The 23,359-nt window shown below is 41.8% G+C and overlaps 1 protein-coding gene across 2 annotated transcripts in view; it reads right to left on the bottom strand.

The window, feature by feature from the left end:
- The window catches only part of FILIP1 (filamin A interacting protein 1), a 104,944-nt gene extending 100,530 nt beyond the window's left edge, over positions 1-4,414 (bottom strand). For both annotated transcript variants that reach the window (XM_077306474.1, XM_077306479.1), the window contains exon 1: positions 3,966-4,414. The gene's annotated coding sequence lies outside the window, so the exon portion shown is untranslated. The remainder of the gene's footprint in view (positions 1-3,965) is intronic.
- Between the last annotated feature and the right edge of the window lie 18,945 nt (positions 4,415-23,359).

Below are 23,359 nucleotides of genomic sequence, written 5' to 3'. Positions count from 1 at the left end.
ACTATCACTTGATTAAGCAGATTTTGATGGTTTACGCAATTTGAACCCAAAGTTATAGAAAATAATATAGGAGCTTGATTGATTTGTTTTTTAAAATAATTTTAAAAACAAATCTAGCACAGTTGAAATATTTTTGATAGCAGAGTAAAATGCTTATTTCAGTAGAAATGAAGGTCTCTTAGAAACAGCAAATAAGGCACGAGCAGGGAAACAAATGAGAAAGATATAGACTGCCAGTTCTGTGGGAAAGGGGAAGAACTAAATGTGATGCAAGGCCATGGGCAGCTGACAAAGAAGGAATCACAGAGCCAAGACACTGGACGGAGAATAGGAGTGACACAGAGCAGAGGCCAGCACAGATGACAAAGATTACTATTTTTGTACTTTGGGAAGGATGATAAGGAGAGATGAAAAGGAACAATTTGCAATTAGAGGGTGATTCAGTACCAGAAATGCCCTATTAGGAGGCAGCCTTGACCGTCAATATTCCACAGAGTTGTCAGATAATTTGCTGCGTTAATCACTCAGAAGTATACTATAGTACCTAAAATGGTGAGGTACTCCTCTGTAAGCAGGTGCAAACAGTTACAGGGAGGGAGGAGCTCAATTCCTTCTTGAGCTTTTTGGCAAGGCGGGTTGCTACTCAGGCAGTGGGACTGAGCTCTGGGCTAGCATCCTCCCTTGTGATAAATGATTTTGCAAGAGGCCAAAAAAGCACCTATTATTAAGTCTGCGGGTTCCGTGATCACAGACTCCAAGTCTTCAAAACAGCTCTTTTTATTTAGCAACTCCAGCCTATATAATTTTTGTATATTTCCCTTTTTCACTGCACCTCAGAAACTTTTGAAATGCTGCGTATCTGCCTGGGTTTGATCTATGGGTCCTTAAACCTGGGATAAGAATGAATACCAAGCAATTACCAAAGCAGGAACTGTCAAACATTCTGGTCATGGGGCCTGAACTATGCCAGCAGAAGGTGATATAATCCAAAGGTGATAGAATGCACTGCACCACTAAAATCTGCAGGTAGGGGAAACAATTTTGAATTCTCCATTTTTTAAAAAGATATCTCCGAAAATGCCTCTCTGAGCCTGATTTGTTAGATATTTCATGGAAGAGGAAACTACTTCAAAAGGGCACACCTTAATCTGCACTAGCACACCATTTCAAGATTTAACTCTTTCATTATTCTGCATGTTTAAAACCAGATCCTACAAACTTATCATACAGCTGATTTGACATTTTTGGGCCACAATGCAGAGTTTCAGACAGTACATTGGGAAGATTTGCATGATAACCCCCCCTCTTTATTGCTGTGTTTGACTTATGTAATGCCATCAATGTGCATGATGATTTAGAAAACAGCCAAAGCAAAAGACAGGCCTCTGCACAAATTACAATCCAAATTTAGATCTGAGCAGAGGCAGAAGAATGACAAATTCTACAATTACGCATAATTTTGAGCAGAGCCACCCATGCTGAGCCATGCTCAGACATCAGCATGCTTCCTATACACTCTGCAAATGTCAGGCAATGCTGCTGAATCTATCCTATTCTTGTTCTGTAAGGTCAACAGCACATGATGGAATTGGGGTTGGGCAGAGAAAAGACAAACCTATTTGTTATGGAAGATGCAGTCAGCACTAAGATTTTTTAGCCTGAGGCAATAATCATTTCTATACACTTATAGCCCATCCCAGGGACTCATTTAATTTGCTTTAACTTTTGAGAAATGGTCAAACCTATTAACAATCTGAGCACAGCTGCTGAAAAGGCGATGTTGCATATTTAACTGATTCAATAGGAAAATCCCAGTCCTTTTGTGGACACCTGTTGAGAAGAGTAATTTTAGCCTGTTTGTCTACTTTACAGTGGAAAGAGATGACATTATAAGCACAGTATTTTTTTTAATTAGGTGAAACTAATCAGCCAATCAGTTTTCAGGAGCACCATTTGGCCTGAATCCTGTGCTTGTTGTCTGACAAAAGAGACACTTGGGGGGGGGGGTGGTACAGGGACGACATAATTAAGCCATCAGCAGTGCCAACAAATGTTAACAATAGGCTTCACTAAAAGGGAGCAAAATGTGCTTTATACCACAAAATGAGAACCTGCAGTCCATAAAGCTTTCCTCACTTTGGCCTTTCCATTAAATTCTTTTCTTGGTGGCTGCTGAAAGCAAAATGATCACTCATCCCAAATCACTTAAACTGTATAATCCTTAATAGAGTACCATCCCACTAAACCTCCTGACTTCAGTCGATTTAGAAGGGTATACATCTGCTTAGGGTTGCACCGTAAAATTCTGTTTTGTATTGCATCTTTCTGTTCCTTTACGACAAACCTTCACTGCAATGGGATGTATCTCTTTACATGAAATCTTTGGGGCCTGGTATTTAGTATCCACTTGCTTGTTGTATCAGATGGCTGTCACGATCATTCAGTTTTGTTTTGACCTCACTTGCCCAAAGCGTTTGGGAAAAGGAGAGCTATCCATTCTCTTAGACATCTCAGAGTTCCTGGTGCTTGAAGCTGATAGGTTCTTTGGGTGAAAGAAGAGAAAGAGGGTGCTAGGGACTGGGGCAGCTAATATGCACTACGAGAAAAAAAATGGAGGGCAGAAGGAAACCCAGGACCCTGATTAAATGTATCTTATGCCAACAGCTGATACTGAATCAAAAGATGCATTTGACATATGTCAAAAAACAAACAAGCAATAAAACAAAACTTTCTCATGCTTTTTGGAATTCTGACTCATTCTTAGCTGATACTTGTGTATCAGCTACTATCTGAGTATTTATTATGGGAGATGTCAGGAACTAAAACTAGGACATTCTGCATGCCAATCATATGCTGTAGTACTGACCCATGGCCTCTCCCAGTTCTATATGCATTTAATTGAAACAAAGCATTCTTATCTTCCCAGCACCTCTACTGAATAAACTTTTAAAATTAGGAACAAAGCAGAAAACTGAGCAATTCCCAGAGCAACATGTCTTACTATTACAACATATATTTTTGCTACATCACTTTAAAAAAAGCACTGAATTTTTAGTTCAAGATTATAGGTGCTTATTAGTTTTAGATAAACATTAAACACCGAACTATAGGCTCTAAACTGTAGTTCTAAATATCTTTGACTGAAATTACATTACCATGAAATCAATGGGAACTCCTTTCAAATGTTTTGAAATATTCTTTCAGACCAAGAAACAAAAACACAGATTCTAGGAAGAGGGTAAAATTAGGTACTGTTCTAAATGTAATGTTTAAAGTGATAAATTCAGTCACTGCTATCTACAAAAATATCCTTGTTAATGAGTGCCCAGAGAATAGATTCGGGAAGTTCTTCCCATGAAGTAAACATTCAAAGAGTGATTTAATGTGATAGATATTCTTGATACCGGCAGAAGCAGTTAGGGCTATCGTCAGAAGTGCAGGACAACATGTACCAGGTAAACAAACACAATGACAAATGTACAGAAATAGATAAGTGAAAGTAACAGGCAAGATTCATACAAATAATTGTATTACAATATGCCTATTTCCTCTTGCTTATCATTCAGGCTCCATTACTGTTTTATAGCTGTTATGACTCGAGTCTCAGTGAGCCAATCTTTTCAAAAGACAAATCTTAGTGTGTCTTCTGATAACATACGCGATACAAAGACAACATTGCACAGCTCATTTAGATCTTATGTCTTTGTGTACTATCTCCTCTCTCATTAGCCCTGTAATGGTTCAAGTTTGTCCCAGTTGTCTCACTTGTTAAATGGATCATTTGGAGAACACAAAGATTTTCCTGGACTGATAAAACCTCTAGACTTTCTGTTTATAGAAAAGTTTTCTCAACTTAAGCAAAACATTCATAAGAGAAGGAAAAGAAGCAAGGATACCTTAACAATCAAAAATAATTCTCCTTCTCGAAGGAATCCACAGGAGAAGACATCAGTTCAGAGACTTACCTGCCAGCTGCAAGCATCTAGGTGTAGGTCTTTCAGTAAGGCACTCTGTTCTTGGAAGACTTCAGAAATTTAGCTTGCATCATCAGGACATTCAGTCCAGAAGAACACACAGAAAGAAGCTTTCTTTTCTAGATCTACCAGAGCCTGAAGTAATGCAGGAAACAGGGAAGAGGGCAGAAGAGGAACGTAGTTCCTGTTCAGAGAAATGCTAGTCAGAAGAAAAAGGAGGTACCAATTCTCTCTTCAGTTTCACCCAGGAACAAAAGCCTTGTCTTTCTTTCTCTTTCTCTCTCTCCCTCTTTTTATTTTGCCCCCACCCACAATTGTTGCTTTGTGGTCGTAGACTTTGGCAGTGAAGTTCTAAGATTGCATTTCCCCTCTCCTGGTCTCTCTGCGCACTGTTAAGAGCAATGACTTTGTTGAGCTCAGCTCGCTTGTGCTATATTTAACCAGTGTTCTCAGCAAGTCAAGCCTGTCAACAGCTGAGAAGTTTGGAGCAGGCTTATGTGAAGTTCCTTAGCTGCTGAGTTATCAGTGGATACAGAACTGCACCCTAGGGCTGTCTCAGCACATGCAAACAGAGATGGCAAAGGAACCTCACATCATTTTCAAAAATCTTCTTGTGATTGTAAAAATTGAAGACTATTGGGTACTCATACGCTTAACATAAAGGGAAACAACAATAGTGGTTTCAGCAGATCCACGTCTTTTTTTTTAACAATGAAGATTTCTTTAAAATGCATTTAACTTAAAAGAAGATCATAATTTGAAAGGCCTCTTGTGTTCATTGGAAAAGTACAACACAGGAATAATTCTGAGACAAATTACACCATTTTGTATGTGGAATACTAACAAGGGTCTTCTTTTTGGTCTTCTAAAATTTTATTTACAGTGCCAGTCATCCTGGGACACCAACCCAGGAATCAACTCTAATTTGTTTGCATATTCAGAGGGTGAGTTGTAGGTCAGAATGAATGTACAGAGAGACAACAACTTGGGCAGGAACATTCAGCATGCATTTCTGTCTTCTTCAGATAAATGATCATGTGAAAAATAGCAAGGGCATCCCTGGTGAGTGGTGTTCACAGTTAGCAAAACATGGCACAGATTGACTTATCTCGAATATACTTGCAGTTAGCATGGATAGTATGACATAACAGGATAGATCAAATTCTCTGAACCAGCTCAAGTTAAAACATTAATAATGTACTACTTATAAACAAATGCTTGCCCATATTTGAATGCACCATTTCATTCAAGGTCTTGTAGGCTCTGAATTCAGTGCCTCTGGTGTACTACACACAGCTGGCAAAACCTGAGCAAGTATTCCCCTCCTATGGTAGGGTTTAAGGGATCACTCTTCTAGGGGCAAGATCTGTTCCTCCAGATCTTCTCCTTCAAAAAGAACTATTCCTTCAAGATCCATAGTTCCTCAGTGCCTCCACCAGACATTCGCTTGAGGCTGACCGACTCGGAACATCTGCTGGTACCCCCCCCCCAGACACCCTTCCATGATTGAACAATTTGATATCCCCAGAGTTGTTGTTATTCATGTTGTGTTGTAATTCTCACTGATAGATTGTGATGTTCTATTGAAAATTGTATAATGTTATAGATTGTTATAATGTTCCATGTAAATTTATGCTATGTTTCATGTAAACCGCCCAGAGCTGTAAAGAATGGGTAGTATAAAAATCAAATAAATAAAATAAATCTGCTCCACAATTTCCCTACATAAGAAAGAATCTCACAAGGACTGCATCCACATGGCAATTTCTCTGAATCTTGCTTCCAAACTGCAGCAGATTTTTTTGCAACATCCATATGACCCTCCTTTTGCTAGGCTTCTCCTATCCTTAGTTTATTCTTTATCAAAGCTGGTTTGCTATGATCTTTGCAGAAAGATCACAGTCCAAGTCCTTTTGGAAGCCATCTGAATAGGAAGGAGCACATTTTAGAAGATGCTGTCCACATCAGCACCATTTTCTTTGCCTCAGGCCCATGGCTGCCATTTTTGAACAAGAAGAAGAGTTGGTTCTTATATGCCACTTTTCTCTACCCGAAGGAGACTCCAAGTTGCCTTCCCTTTCTTCTCCCCACAACAGACACCCTGTTAGGTGGGTGAGGCTGAGAGAGTCCTGATATCACTGCTTGGTCAGAACAGCCATTTTCACTGACCATGTTTTCCCATTGACAGATATTCTTCTCCTTGGATGCACACCAATTCTGTTGTCCATAAGTCTTTCTTTCTGAGACACTACTTTTATCTAAAAGGAAATTTGTTCTCTAAAACAGACTAGGTAGATTATTGAACCTTTCTTCACATAGGTTTGCCATCTGATGTTCCATCCATCTTTCATATCCTGTTGTTTCAGAACTGGAGAACAAGATGCTCTGGGAAGAAAAGTTACCTTCCATAAAAACTATCCCTACCCCTTACAGTGTAGTGTCCCAATCAGTTCCTTGTTTTCTTTATTGATAAAGCCAGTCTTGAAGAACTCATTGTCAAAAAGATTGCCTAAAGATTGCAATTCACAACTGGAGCACTTCTGTTGTAATGTGACCATTCAAATAAAACCCATGGGGGGGCGGGATTCCATCCTTCCCCTCCTCACTCACTTGCTCACCTACTAGACCAGCAGTCACTGGTTACCTGCAGCACTGAAGACTACATCTTCCTATCTTACCTATCTGTTGGGGTGGGCAGCTCTTGCTTCTCCTCCCTCTCCTGCCTGCCAGATTTCAGTGCTGCTGCCTATGCCTCACTGGCTCATGGGGATGGTGGAACATATCAGACTTATTTATTTATTTATTTATAGATTTGTATACCACTGTTCCCCAACAGGTCTCACGGCAGTTCACAATAAAACATTAAAATTACAATAAACCCCCCATAATTCCCATTTTACAAAAATACAAGCAATGATGGCATTCTAAAACTTCGAACCCCACCTTGTTCAGTCAGAGGTCATACCATCAATTCTATGAGAGAGGGAGCTGGACTGGTGGATCTTGGGGATATATGCAGGATACTTCTTAAATTTGAATTACCTCAAAGAGAAAGAAATAAAAAAATATAAGAAAAGCTATTTTTTAGTACTCGAAGGAGTCCCAATATGGCTTACAAACACCTCTCCCTTCCTTTCCTCACAACAGGCACCCAGTGAGGTACATGGGGCTGAGAGAACTCTAGGAAACCTGATTTGTGAGAATACTCCTAAGAGAACTGTGACTAGTCCCAAAACACTCAGCTGGCTGTATGTGAAAGAGTGGGGAATCAAACCCAGTTCTTCAGATTACATTCTGCTACTCTTAACCACAACAACACACAACAAAGGTGAGGAGTCTACATATTAGCATCTATAAAAAGTTTCCAAATATCTAAAAATATGTCCTTGTGAAGTTTTCATCTATGTGCCACATGTTCAAATGTTGATGAAGTTGTAAAGTCCTCAATCCACCAGATTACTAGAGATGCAGAATTATCTTTCTAGTGTTGCAATATAAGTCTTTTAGCAACAGTAAGGGCGTGCAGGCTCCGTTTCTGTTGACCATCAAGCAAATAGTTTAAAAGTATATAAGCATACTCAATGATCAATTAATATTTAATACAAAATCAATATGAGTAATTACTCCCCAAAAAGTCTTAATAACTGGACAGGTTCAAAACATGTTTAAGAGAAGTATCTTTAAAGTAAGAGCATCAACGATTAGACATTTTACTTAGCCCTTTACTAAAAAGTTGCTGTGGTATTCAGTATATCCTAAACAGATTTTTTTTCTTTGCAAAATTGTTGCAACAGAAGCAGTAAGCATAATGTGCAAATGAGCGTACAGAAGCAATACACATAAAATTTAGGGCCATATACCATTGCTTTGGCAATGGTGTTCAGTGTTCTCAGCAAGTCAAGCCTGTCAACAGCTGAGAAGTTTGGAGCAGGCTTATGTGAAGTTCCTTAGCTGCTGAGTTATCAGTGGATACAGAACTGCACCCTAGGGCTGTCTCAGCACATGCAAACAGAGATGGCAAAGGAACCTCACATCATTTTCAAAAATCTTCTTGTGATTGTAAAAATTGAAGACTATTGGGTACTCATACGCTTAACATAAAGGGAAACAACAATAGTGGTTTCAGCAGATCCACGTCCTTTTTTTTAACAATGAAGATTTCTTTAAAATGCATTTAACTTAAAAGAAGATCATAATTTGAAAGGCCTCTTGTGTTCATTGGAAAAGTACAACACAGGAATAATTCTGAGACAAATTACACCATTTTGTATGTGGAATACTAACAAGGGTCTTCTTTTTGGTCTTCTAAAATTTTATTTACAGTGCCAGTCATCCTGGGACACCAACCCAGGAATCAACTCTAATTTGTTTGCATATTCAGAGGGTGAGTTGTAGGTCAGAATGAATGTACAGAGAGACAACAACTTGGGCAGGAACATTCAGCATGCATTTCTGTCTTCTTCAGATAAATGATCATGTGAAAAATAGCAAGGGCATCCCTGGTGAGTGGTGTTCACAGTTAGCAAAACATGGCACAGATTGACTTATCTCGAATATACTTGCAGTTAGCATGGATAGTATGACATAACAGGATAGATCAAATTCTCTGAACCAGCTCAAGTTAAAACATTAATAATGTACTACTTATAAACAAATGCTTGCCCATATTTGAATGCACCATTTCATTCAAGGTCTTGTAGGCTCTGAATTCAGTGCCTCTGGTGTACTACACACAGCTGGCAAAACCTGAGCAAGTATTCCCCTCCTATGGTAGGGTTTAAGGGATCACTCTTCTAGGGGCAAGATCTGTTCCTCCAGATCTTCTCCTTCAAAAAGAACTATTCCTTCAAGATCCATAGTTCCTCAGTGCCTCCACCAGACATTCGCTTGAGGCTGACCGACTCGGAACATCTGCTGGTACCCCCCCCCCAGACACCCTTCCATGATTGAACAATTTGATATCCCCAGAGTTGTTGTTATTCATGTTGTGTTGTAATTCTCACTGATAGATTGTGATGTTCTATTGAAAATTGTATAATGTTATAGATTGTTATAATGTTCCATGTAAATTTATGCTATGTTTCATGTAAACCGCCCAGAGCTGTAAAGAATGGGTAGTATAAAAATCAAATAAATAAAATAAATCTGCTCCACAATTTCCCTACATAAGAAAAAATCTCACAAGGACTGCATCCACATGGCAATTTCTCTGAATCTTGCTTCCAAACTGCAGCAGATTTTTTTGCAACATCCATATGACCCTCCTTTTGCTAGGCTTCTCCTATCCTTAGTTTATTCTTTATCAAAGCTGGTTTGCTATGATCTTTGCAGAAAGATCACAGTCCAAGTCCTTTTGGAAGCCATCTGAATAGGAAGGAGCACATTTTAGAAGATGCTGTCCACATCAGCACCATTTTCTTTGCCTCAGGCCCATGGCTGCCATTTTTGAACAAGAAGAAGAGTTGGTTCTTATATGCCACTTTTCTCTACCCGAAGGAGACTCCAAGTTGCCTTCCCTTTCTTCTCCCCACAACAGACACCCTGTTAGGTGGGTGAGGCTGAGAGAGTCCTGATATCACTGCTTGGTCAGAACAGCCATTTTCACTGACCATGTTTTCCCATTGACAGATATTCTTCTCCTTGGATGCACACCAATTCTGTTGTCCATAAGTCTTTCTTTCTGAGACACTACTTTTATCTAAAAGGAAATTTGTTCTCTAAAACAGACTAGGTAGATTATTGAACCTTTCTTCACATAGGTTTGCCATCTGATGTTCCATCCATCTTTCATATCCTGTTGTTTCAGAACTGGAGAACAAGATGCTCTGGGAAGAAAAGTTACCTTCCATAAAAACTATCCCTACCCCTTACAGTGTAGTGTCCCAATCAGTTCCTTGTTTTCTTTATTGATAAAGCCAGTCTTGAAGAACTCATTGTCAAAAAGATTGCCTAAAGATTGCAATTCACAACTGGAGCACTTCTGTTGTAATGTGACCATTCAAATAAAACCCATGGGGGGGCGGGATTCCATCCTTCCCCTCCTCACTCACTTGCTCACCTACTAGACCAGCAGTCACTGGTTACCTGCAGCACTGAAGACTACATCTTCCTATCTTACCTATCTGTTGGGGTGGGCAGCTCTTGCTTCTCCTCCCTCTCCTGCCTGCCAGATTTCAGTGCTGCTGCCTATGCCTCACTGGCTCATGGGGATGGTGGAACATATCAAACTTATTTATTTATTTATTTATAGATTTGTATACCACTGTTCCCCAACAGGTCTCACGGCAGTTCACAATAAAACATTAAAATTACAATAAACCCCCCATAATTCCCATTTTACAAAAATACAAGCAATGATGGCATTCTAAAACTTCGAACCCCACCTTGTTCAGTCAGAGGTCATACCATCAATTCTATGAGAGAGGGAGCTGGACTGGTGGATCTTGGGGATATATGCAGGATACTTCTTAAATTTGAATTACCTCAAAGAGAAAGAAATAAAAAAATATAAGAAAAGCTATTTTTTAGTACTCGAAGGAGTCCCAATATGGCTTACAAACACCTCTCCCTTCCTTTCCTCACAACAGGCACCCAGTGAGGTACATGGGGCTGAGAGAACTCTAGGAAACCTGATTTGTGAGAATACTCCTAAGAGAACTGTGACTAGTCCCAAAACACTCAGCTGGCTGTATGTGAAAGAGTGGGGAATCAAACCCAGTTCTTCAGATTACATTCTGCTACTCTTAACCACAACAACACACAACAAAGGTGAGGAGTCTACATATTAGCATCTATAAAAAGTTTCCAAATATCTAAAAATATGTCCTTGTGAAGTTTTCATCTATGTGCCACATGTTCAAATGTTGATGAAGTTGTAAAGTCCTCAATCCACCAGATTACTAGAGATGCAGAATTATCTTTCTAGTGTTGCAATATAAGTCTTTTAGCAACAGTAAGGGCGTGCAGGCTCCGTTTCTGTTGACCATCAAGCAAATAGTTTAAAAGTATATAAGCATACTCAATGATCAATTAATATTTAATACAAAATCAATATGAGTAATTACTCCCCAAAAAGTCTTAATAACTGGACAGGTTCAAAACATGTTTAAGAGAAGTATCTTTAAAGTAAGAGCATCAACGATTAGACATTTTACTTAGCCCTTTACTAAAAAGTTGCTGTGGTATTCAGTATATCCTAAACAGATTTTTTTTCTTTGCAAAATTGTTGCAACAGAAGCAGTAAGCATAATGTGCAAATGAGTGTACAGAAGCAATACACATAAAATTTAGGGCCATATACCATTGCTTTGGCAAAATCCAGCACTTTATTCCATTCATTTCTGAAACTTTGCATATCATATTTATAAATCAACTTCAAATAAACAAATATTGTAGATTTCATTTTCTACATTGATTCAATGAGTGTTTCCAAAAATCAATGAGAGCAGAGGGTTTCTGATACAGCACTGAAAGACCATATTTAGATTCCAACAGATGCTATGATGGTAAATATTGCCATTCAACAGAAGTTGACAGGTTGTCTGTCAGCCTCATCTGAGAACATGACAAAAACTCATCATAGTCTATTAATTGATCTAAAGTAAAAATCTACCTATCCCTACAGGCCTTCCAAAAAAAGAGAGACACAGATACTGTTACCACATGGGAGGCTTGCACATGCACTGGCACCTGGCTTTTGGTCCACAGCTGGTGGACCAGTCTTCCCATGACTATACGGGGTAGCATTTGCCCTTGGTCTGCCTGTTCACTACTGCACAAGGTAGCCAATGGACAGGAAGTGGAAACTTTCCCACTCTTCGTTTACATCATCAATCATTGTAACATGGCCAGAACTCCCCAATAACCTTCCAGAGCTACTGAAGCACCCTTCTCCAAATCTGAAATAATTTTGTAAAAATGGGCTGTTTTAGCATGCCATTTCCCTCACACATACATGTACTGTCCTAGATCTTACTAAAACCATCAAAACCAAACATGTGGGGTTACTATTTTGTTACTTCAGAATTGTGTTGTAATGCAATCTGACTTATTTTTTTTTAAACGGTTGCAAGGGTAGATGATGGCATTGAGGCTTGGGGTGGGGGTGGGGGTGGGGGTGGAGGTAAAAGCAATACCCCAACTGGGGACAGCTCAGATTTTCCACTGACACACAGCCCAGGCCTGACATGTTCCCCGTTGAAGCCTGGGGCAAAAGAGGGAACCTGGATTTATCTGCATTCCCTTGCTGCAGGGCAACTGAGGGCCTGAGTCGTGCCAGGCCTGGGACCGCCTCGGACCATTCCCAATGTCATCAGGAAGTGGAAATTTGGCTTGATCCTAAATGAGTGGCAAGGTGGGCTGAATTCCTTATGCAGAAACAGAGAGAAGTTCTTCTCAGTTTTTAAATTTGGTTTGGCCCATAGTATTAATTTACCATGTAAAAACAGGTGGTATTGTTGTGACATTGTATGCCATAATTCTGATACATGTGGGACAAGCAAGATCTAACTTAGCATGAAGACACCCTAAAACATTCAATTTAAATAGGGGCACCATGAAGACTTTCATATATCCTAAATTGGATAGTCCAAGTGGAGCAATCCCACCAAATAGTTACCAGATGTGCCTGGGCTATCCTGGGTCTCTCCTACTCTCCAGATTGCTCTGCGGCCTATTGTGACAGCCTCTTAAAGAAGCAGTATGCAACACATTTATTGTCTTTTCTAGTGAGTCTCATCTTCTCAATAATATGATCAATGTATGAAAGTCCCGATTGGGTCATGTTAGCTTCTAGGGAGAGTTCAGCCTTGATTTGATCTAGACTCACTTGTCCTGGTGCTCCTTAGTATCTGGAGAACTCTTCTCTAACACCACATTTCAAATGAACCAACTTCTTCCTATCAGTTGCCTTCATTATCCAACTTTCACATCCATACATAGTAATGTGGAATACATAGTATGAATTATCTTGATCTTAGTCTCTAGCAACACATCCTGAAACTTAAGGATCTTTTCCAGCTCCTTCATGGCTGACCTTCCCAATCTCGGTCTCCTTCTGATTTCTTAGTTGCATTTTCCTTTGTGGTTGTTGATCACCTGGTAAATAACATGTTATTAAGCCTCTATAAAAGAGACAAATGCTCCCCCAAGCATTTAGCAACTCTTTAAGAAGGAAAAAATCCATAAAATACACACAATCCTGGTTATCAAGAGATACATAGATCAAAACTAACACCTTGAACTGGGCCTTGTATATAAAGAATAGCTAGCAAAATTGAACCAATACATGCTTATGCTGCAACAATATATGTGGGTGTTGCATTCTTTTCCAAATAAGTTTTTTGAATTATCTTCAGGAGAGCCCAGGGAACAGCACATTGTATTATATTAAGAATGGATTCCAGTTACCAAGTACCTCTTCCTTCAGAAGAATCAAAAGATGGTAATCTGTACTCTGGGAAGCAGGCTGCTATAGCAATCTGAATATTTCATGTGGACGACAATTCACCATTGCTTTCAGAAGAAATGCACTGGTTGTTTGAATCAATTTCTTTGTTTGCTTTCTGGTTTAATTTGTGCTGATTAAGAGATTCTGACATGAATAAGCAATAATGGAAGCCACAAGGTAGTCATCCTCATGATACTAGCAAATTGCTGATATGTAGTAGTGGTGCACTACTACTACGATTGATGCACTCCCAGTCCAGATAAGGTTGTGCTTAAATATGACTAAGGTAATTGTAACCCCTCCCCACCCCACTTTAATTTCAACACAAATAATTTTCTCTGGGTACTTAGGATAAAGTATATGAGTCCATGAAAAAATGCATAATGTTATAATAACAAGTAGTGTAGTATATCTACTAATCAATTTTTATAATGTTCTTGATGTGGTTGAATGTTGAAATCTCAAGTCATGTTAATTTAACTAGGAAAGTTGAACTCTTGCTTCAATTTCTCCCATTAAAACCAATAAAATATAAAAGTTCTAAATTTTGGCTAGATCACACCCTATCTTTGTTCTGGCATAATTGTTCATGCTTGCTACAAATGATGTAATGAAACAGTACAATTGAAAAATGTGTAATGCTTCCTGTGTAGCAACACAGGAAACCGTTCCCCCATTAAATACAAGAGAATGTGGAAAGTGTGAATAGCAGCTATAAATAACACACAATGTGATCATAAGGTGGACCATGATCAATTTATTACTAAAGCACACTCATCCACACTACTGGGTACCCCAGAGGTGGCACTGAAAATTTCTTAGGTCAGCGGCCCAATCCAATGCATACTCATTCAGATGTTCTACTATACTAGAAGGAGCTTACTTCCAAGTGACTTTACATAGAATTTCAATCTTATTCCACAATAGTTGGTGTATCATTAGTAGTTCTTATTTTATATTTTAAAAATGTTTTAATATTTTTAAATAGATTTTAACATTTAGTCATTTAGAATGCTCCATATACTCATACATTGAAATATATTTAAATCTTACTGGTTGCCACATGACATTGCATCTGGGTGTCTTATATTCCTGGAACTAGCTCGGTAATACACTTGAGAAGGGTTCCACTGGATAAAAAGCTTGACTTACATCATTCTTTAGACTGGGAACTATCCCAGTCTCCTTTCCCCTACCTAGCCTGCTCTCATCAGACCTTGGAAACTAAGCAGGGTCAGCCATTGGTTAGTCCTTGGATGGGGGACTACCGAGAAACACCAGGATCGTTACATGGCAGCAGGCAATGGCAAACCACCACTGAATGTCTCTTGCCTTGCCGGCAAGAAGAAAAACAGAAATTGCAGCTGGGAAAAGATCAACAACATGGATTATGATTATAAGATTATGATGGCAAAACTGACCAATCATACCAGGGTCAAAGAAAATGGCAAAAAAAAAATCAGCAACTTGAAAGATCTTGTAACCTTTGTTAATGCTTGTATAGACAACTCATGCTGTGTTAACCTGTTGGGATCCATGATGAAAATAAAAGATGTGTAAGCTTTCTTGAAAATTGTAGAATGTGATTATACCATAATGACTCTGTTAGCAGACTGGATTGGAGCCAGAACAAAATTTCTGCTTCTGCTAAAGCTCTTATGCAAGCAGAAATGCAAGAAGACTGCAGTAGCCACTGGCAGCAAGTCAAGCTTATCCTTCCCTACCATGTATGTTGTGTGAACACAGCAACATACATATTTACATGCATTTACCATTCAGCTTTGGTACATAAAATTTAGTACCACTGGGTTTTTCAGGATTCGCTTTCAACCATACCAAGGCTGTTGATACATAATAAATATGCACAGTGCTCCTGTTCATTTAAATGTGAAACTGTAAATATAGGGAATATTAATTGCAAGTCGTGCAATTACAAGTCGTGCCATTACATTTGGTTGGCAGGCTCCCAGTACACATGATGGCAACATCTGAAAAGGGCTCACTTTGCATCTAGAGAAAGGTAGTATGATCCCTACAACCATAGCAGTTTTGGCAATTTCTGGGCAGATATGTGATACTAGTCATGTTTATAAGAATCCATTTGAGAAATGCTAAATAGCATGAAATATCTTTCATTTATTTCTAATCTATATACATAAAGAGTGATTCATACTTCTGACAATATGCTGAAGGTTCCAAATATGCTTATTGGTGGAATCTCCCCTCCCCCACGGCCAATTGCTGCTCTTGCTCAGGATTTTGCATCCCCCTTCTTCCTTCAGGCCTGCTGTGAAGGAGCCTCTAACAGCCACTGACTGAGGGGAGGGAGGGGTTTCCGAGAGCAAGCCATGCATGTCTCTTCTCTGCAACTCTCTGAACATTTGAGGCCTACCATGCAAGATTGTTGTGAAGATCAAACTGGATGCTGTTGCCAAGGTTCTTTTGCCTCCTGTTTCATCTGCACAACAGCCTCATTTCATCTCCACAACAGTAGGCCTCATTTCATCTCCACAACCACCTGTGTGGGAGGCCTTAAATGTTTCTTCTGCACAACAACCCTGTCTACCCTCCAAAGCAGCCATTTCTGCCTGGGAAGCTGATCTTGATAGTCTGGAGGTGAGCCGTAATTCCAGGAGCTCTCCAGGCCCCACCTGGAGGTTGGCTACCCCTGGGTTAGAAATATTCTTTGGAGGAGATTTGGAGGAGGGCCTTAAAATGGTACAATGTCCACCCTCCAAAGCAGCCATTTTTTTCCTGCAGAACTGATCATTATAATCTTGTGATAGTAGAGACAATGGTAGAGGCTTGTAGGCTGCAGTTAGGGTGAAGTAGTGTGGGTGTGTCCTGCCTGGGCTATGGCCAGCGCTTACCAGCAACTGTTTGTATTTTAGTGTGCAAACAGACAGACAGAGCAGCATGGGTCCTGTGAGTCTGGAAAGTGCAGAAATATCTAAATAAAGAATACTTACAGCCTGAAAATGTAAATGGTGAACAAGTAATGGTCTGGAGAGACATGGGAACTAAAGTGATTTTTCTCAAGATTGGCCTGGTAAATATAAATCGGTATTTGCCAGGAAAGTCCTATGAAATCAAAGGCATAAGTGGCAGAATTTCAAGTGCAGTTAGGTTTACAGGAACGTAGACAGTGAGACTTTGGAGGAAACTAGGTGATCCACTTTTATGAGGCAATGTCTTGGCCTTGCAGACAACAACAGGGACTGCAGTTCCCAGCAGTAGGCCTCAGGCTTCAGAAAGGCAGAAATAACCAGCCAAACAACAAACTGTGCTAGCCAAGGGGTGTCTGTGGCCACGTGCATTCCTTTTGAAGGGGTGCCTGTGAGGGAGAGAGCTTTCCCTTCTGCCTGATCTGTACTTCTAGGGGATCCTCAGACCCTACCTGAAGGCTGGCATTGCTAAATCTCCGTAAAGTACAATTGCTACAGATTCACCCCTCCAAAGCAGCCATTCTTGCTTGGGTAGCTGATCTTTATAGTCTGGAGCTGAGTAGTAATTCCAGGAGATCTCCAAGTCCCACCTGGAGGTTGGCTGTCCCTGGTCTGGAAATATTCCTTGAGGTTTGGAAGTGGGGCCTCAAAACTGTGTAATGCATCCGCAGCCACCTAACCAGCCACATAGTGCCCCTTGACTTATTTCAGGTCAAGAAAACATTGCAGATAGGAGGTAAGGTTGCTAGATTGGTGTAGGTTCATGTTCTGGAATTTCACACTACCTAGGTGTACATAAACCTGACTAGGATCAAGACTGTTGTGCACAGACGGACCTCCTCTTAGGGTTGCCAGCTTCCTGGTGAGACACTAAACTAAACTGGGGGTTTTATACTGGACGTTGTAACCCGCCATGAGCCAGCTTCAGAAGTGGCAGTAAATATATCTAATAACAATAAAAATAACAATAATAATATTGTTTAATATTTTTCATGAAGATAATATCAACTAGTAATTAGATCAGAATCTATAAGGCAGCTAGTCCTTACTGTATTATTAGGACTTGTTATTTTATAAAAATGAACAAGCGGTGATATGATAGCCATCTCCAAGTACTTGAAGGGCTGTCACATAGAGTATGTAGCAGGGTTTTTTTTCTGTTGCCCAGGGTGGTTTTCTGGTTGGACCAGACCCAATGGGATAAAATTACTTTAAAAGAATTTTGGCTTATCATCCAGAAGAAGTTCCTGACAGTTAGAGGTGTTTCTTAGTGGAACAGGCTTCCTCAGGAGGTGGTGGGTTCTCCATCTTTGGAAGTTTGTAAATAGAGACTAGATAGTCATCTGACCGAAATGCTGATTGTATGAATTTAGGCAGATTGTAAGTGGGTGGGCAGAAGGGATTGTGTCAGTGCTTGGCTCTTGTGGCCCTTTCTTGCATGCCCAGGGAAATGCTGATTGCCACTTCGGGGTCAGAAGGCGAATTTCCTCCAGACCAGAGTGACCAGAGATTCTGAGTTGGGTTTTTTTTTGGGGGGGGGGACTCATCTGGAAATGGAATTAGGGTCACTGCGGGTGGGCAGATAAGTGAATTCACTGCATTCTGTAGCGGGTTGAACTAGATGACCATGGCGGTACCTTCCAACTCTATGATTCTAAGATATTTGAATTACTGACCAAAAAATGAGAACTGTCTAGTTATTTAATATTTAAAGTCTTTGGGGGCTATCCTCCAACAATACCATTTTATCCATATGATTTTTATGCACGACCATAAAGAATGTGTGTCTTTACACCAGAAAGGATTAAGAAAAAACCCAGTAACCCATCCCTTTGAAAAACAACTACACAGGCTCAGGTAAGAAAGACACTACACCATCACTGTTTCCATACAGCATGAATATTCCCAAAATACAGGAGCATGAGAAAAGACACAAACCTCAAGTAATCTTATAAGTTCTGGAAGAATCATTCAAAAATATTAAAAGTCTATTGCTTTATTATTATGAAAAGTTACGGAATGGAAAGCAAATATTTTGATACTTATTATAACATAGTAAAAATCAACTTTGAGGTAGAACTAGAAACAAGACAACAGAATATCATCACCTTTATGTGCATAAACATGGTGTTAATAGTACATGGCCACATCCACCACACTGTGCGACTTTTTTGCATCTGAAAGAACTGCCCCACCCAACAGCCAGAGATCAGTGGGTTTTCCAAATAAAACAGGAAACCAAAGGGAGTGTGTTACCATTACAGCCACCCACCTTAAAGCCTGCTGCCACCTTGCGTGTCAGTGAGTAGAAACGGCGTTGGGGGCTGGACATGGTGGTGGAGATTGGCAGACTGGAAGGGTTTGACCGTAGAGTTTCTGCAAAATCCTTGAACATCTGCTGGTGTTATTATACCACTGTGATGAGATGTTGACATGCTAGGCTCTGCCCTATATTTCCTCTCAGGGGTTACCTGACAACACTAGTTATTGTTGAGTTTCTGTTTATATCCTTGTCACAATCTCTGTAGCTAAACCTTGCCCAGAGTTTCAGATCTGTCTCTCATGAGTAATAGCAAGTCAGTAGGTAAAGATACTGGCATCTCCTGCTCAGGAACTAGATATCCTATAAGTTATGTTGTTGTGGTTTTTTTAGTCACAGTGCAGCAGAAAACTTTATAGAGATCACCAACTTAAGCAGTTACCCTACAGCTATGCACGCAAAGAGAAATATGGTGGCTAGAGGCACATGTCTCTAGGTAGATGTTTTTAGGAGGTGGTGAATATTCAAAACTTTGAGTCTCAAAGAAAGGATTCAAATCTGGTGTGGTCACTGGGATGATCCCACAGCCCTCAGGCAGTGGCAAGACACCTTTACTGGCCTCGCTATAATTAAAAATGAGCAGGCCAGGCTCAGGCAGGCACCAGGGACAAGAGACAATAAGGATGGACGAAGCGCAGATATTCAAATGTCCAAACATCAAACCAGAAGGATTGACCCAAAGAGCACAGGCCAGCGTCCAGAAAATCTCTCACACAATGAAGCCTAACACAATGGTTGCAAACAAGCTACTTCCACACTGACTTACCCCTTTCTGGATGCTTTTATCAGGAGTCATTTGGGGACAGCTGCAACTCCTCAACTGGCTGAGTCATCCAGTGACAGGTGCAAGTCATCAGTGGCTGGACATTCTATAGGGCTGCCAGTCATGATCCTATATTCAGTGATTCCAGCTCACAGGCAGAGGTTTCCCTATGCTGGGCTACCAACCACCTTACAGTACTCTTCTTGTGCCCCCCTTTGGCCCCTTCTCTAAATTCCAAGGGCTCTGGTGATCTTTGGGATAAGGCTGGTGGCTGCAGGATTGAGGGTGTAGCACACTGACCAGCCTGAGACTCCCCCCTTTGCACTTGACAGAATCTCTTAGCCATTCCGCACTGGGATCCATGTAGCAAATTGTCTGCTGAACGAAAAATCACCATTTTTAAATAGTGGAATTCGGCGTAACGCATACCTGCCTTTGTAGTGGAATCCAGTTGCGTTTCTATCGTTTCCCACAGGGTTCCGGTCTCTGCAAAAATCGCTAGCCAGGAAGCGCTATTGCTAAGCTGTGTCCCGCCCCTGGCCGTCAAGCAGCCAATGGGCGGCCGTTATCATGCTCCCAAACAGCCCCTTTCCCTTTAAGGAAGGTTTAAAAAAAAACACACACACACCCGTTGCAACGAATATGCATTGATTCGTTGCAACGGAGAGACCCATCCAGTTAGCAGGTGGTGTTTGAGCTGCCGTTTCATCGTTGCCACGCTCCCCCCGAGTGAAAAAAAAATCCCCCCCCCCCTCACGGGCGCGATTTTCGGCCGAAAACAGTGTGAAAATAAAGTGAAAATAAAGTGAAAATAAACCAGCAAATGGGCTTGTGCTTGGTGACTTTAAACAGAGGGGCTGCAGCCAGGGAAGCCTCGCTGGGTAAACGAAGGCTCGCTGGTGCGTTGATCTCCGCTTGCTGGGAGAAAAAAAAATGGCGATCGCTTCGCCGGAAGATCAGAGGAGAGAGCCAGGGGGAGGGACTTTGCAGAAACCGCAACAATGGTAACACACAGAACTTTCCCGCTAGTGTTGCAGATTGGTTGCAGGAGTGTAGCACTTTCCGGAGGCTGAATCCACTTTTTGGGATTTCCCTGAAAGCGCTACAATGAAGCGCTTTTTGCAGATCGGTTTCAGGAGTGTTGCAGATTGTCAACGACATTGAGCATAATGGCAAAACTGTAGCGATTTCAATTAGTAACCATTGTGCTATTTTGGACGAATGCGGAACGGCCCTCTATCTTGTCCGATGGGTTTTCCTGCCATAGCTAAGGGCTGAGGCTGACTTCCTCCATCTCTACCTCATGCAAGGAGGTGCTGACAGACTCACAACAAGCAAGCTAACCCAATCCTGACTGCCAGATGAGACAGCAACCAGAGCAAGTCAGGGGCAAGAACTGTGTCCAAAGAATGGATTGGAGATGCAGGAGGGGGGCATGACCACAAAGCCTGGTCAAGGTGTCCAGAGAATGCCTGACTGGAAGGAAGAGCTAGAAGCTCAGGTAATGCTAGCAACAGGTAAGGCTAGCAACAAGATGGGAAGAGTGAGGAGCCTCAACAACACTGGTCCCAGTCCTGGAAAGGACTGCAGAGCTGGGAAGGGCTGAGGAAGAATACAGCCCAAGAGTAGGGATGAAGCCATTACTTTAAAGGACAGGGGAGAATGCCCAGAAGAGAGGAAGAAGGCCAAAGAACAAGAGGCCCAGGACGAGTGTGAAGGTTCTGGGGTGGTCCAAGTAACTCCTGGGGGTGTCCATGCATTTAAGGAGGGGCAAGGGGCTGGGACAGATTAATGGACTACACATCTTGGGAGTGAATTAGCATGAGGTTAGATACCTAAGTTTCTTTTATATTTTTAACTATTAAAGTAAATGGCCAAGATGAAATCTGGGAGGGAATCCCTTGTGTGCTAAAGCAGAGTCCATGCTCTGTGGCCATAGTGACATGTGACATCTGAGTTTCTGGGTAGTAGCAACCAATGTTATTTCTATCACTAACAATTTTCAGCACTTAGGGCCATTTCGCACAGAGCTCAAAGTTGCTATTTGGTTGCTGTTAGCGAAATCGCTACTTCAACTAGCGAAATGTAACTAGCTGTGCCCGTAACGCACAGCTGCGGTTTTTGCAGAATTTAGCACTTTCACTTCTCGTCACTTTCGTAACCCACAGGCTTCCGGTTCTCCGTCTTTTCGCTACAAAGGAGGTCCCTTTTTAGTGCTTCCGGCCTCCCGTGCCCGTCAATCAAACTGCAGGCACACCTTTGACCTCGACCCTAAAGCCGGACTTGTCGGGGTTCCCTTTTTTTTAAAAAAACCCAGGAAACCCCGTAGCAACGCGTTATCGTCCGATCATTGGCGCCCTTGGAACGTGTTTTCTATTGTTTTCTATGAACCAGAGGTTGATGCATTGATATGTTTGATTGGTTAATCCCCGCCCACAGTACACGCCCACAGGTTACCTGCTTATATGCACCTGGGCAGACACGCGGTCGGCCTCACTCTTTGTTTGCGTAGCCTACTGCCCGCAGCACAGGTTAACGTTGCAATGGAGAGGATTATTTTTCGATTGTTGGCTCAGATGCTTGCGGTGGTCCAGCGTGTCCATACCACCGTGCGGCATAGGAGGGCTGCTATCGAGGACTACCGAGAACGTATTGCTGGAGCGATGAACACCAGTACAAGACGTTCTCAACGGGCAACCATGGCGGCAAAGAAGCACTGGCAAGCTCTGGCAGAGGTCCGGTTCCCCACCTGGTTCTGGGTGGACGAAAGATCCTCTGACTGGTGGGAAAATTTTGTGTGGGCTCGCTGGGATGATGACCACTGGATTGCCAACTTTAGAATGTCTAGGGGAACATTTTTTGAACTCGTGGAGGCTCTACGTGGACGCATGGAGAGGCAAGTCACTGGCATGCGGTGCCCCGTGCCAGTGGAGAAAAGGGTGGCAGCCGCATTGTGGTACTTGGCCACCCCTCAGTACTTCCGGACAGTAGCCCAGCAATTCAGACTCGGAGTCACAACGGTTGGCGATATCCTTAAGGAGTTCTGCCTCGCCATGGAGGCGGAATTGTTCAGCAAAGTCGTGTGCCTCGGAGACCGGCTTGGAGCGGTGAGTGTCATTCTATCCCCTTTGCCCTTTAAATTTTTTTTCTTGTTTGACAGGTCAGCAACGAAGACGCGATGCACCCCACGCTGACATGCCATGGCTTATATTCTTTTCTTTCCCTTATTCCAGAGTATGAACGGGTTTGCCAGGCTTGGATTCCCGCATTGTTTTGCGGCCGTCGATGGAAGCCACATCCCTATCCGTGCACCCGGGGGAAGCATAAAGGAGTACGGGAACAGGAAGGACTTTTGTTCTGTTCTCCTGCAAGGAACTGTGGACTTCTCCGGACGGTTTATCGATGCCGAGGTGGGGTGGAGTGGCAGGAGGCATGATGCCCTTGTTTTCAGGGAATCGAACCTCAGGAAAGCCATGGACGAAGGGGTCTTTGTTCCAGGAAACCCCACCGCCACCATTGAGGGCGTGCGTGTGCCGGCGTTGGTGCTCGGGGACGGAGCCTACCCATTACGCCGCTGGCTCATGACTCCATATAAGCGGCCAAGGACAGACGTGCAGAGCCACTACAACCTCAGTCACTCCCGGGCAAGGAATGTAGTGGAGCGTGCCTTTGGACGTTTGAAGTCCCGGTTCCGTTGCTTGATGTCACGACTCCATGTGCATATAGACAATGTGACTCCGCTGATCATCGCGTGTGTCATTTTGCACAACATCTGCGAGGACAAGGGACATAACATCCCCTTCCCTGTGGATGAACCTGATCCTGTAGTCCTTGAGGACACACAAGACATCCCTGAAGCAAGGAAAAAAAGGGTCTATGCGGAGGGGTGCAAGGTTTGGGACGCTATAG

The sequence above is a fragment of the Paroedura picta genome, chromosome 1, assembly GCF_049243985.1.
Source record: "Paroedura picta isolate Pp20150507F chromosome 1, Ppicta_v3.0, whole genome shotgun sequence".
NCBI classification, from domain to species: Eukaryota; Metazoa; Chordata; class Lepidosauria; order Squamata; family Gekkonidae; genus Paroedura; species Paroedura picta.
The sequence above is the reverse complement of the archived record's forward strand: the minus strand, read 5'-3'. Positions and strand labels throughout refer to the sequence as shown.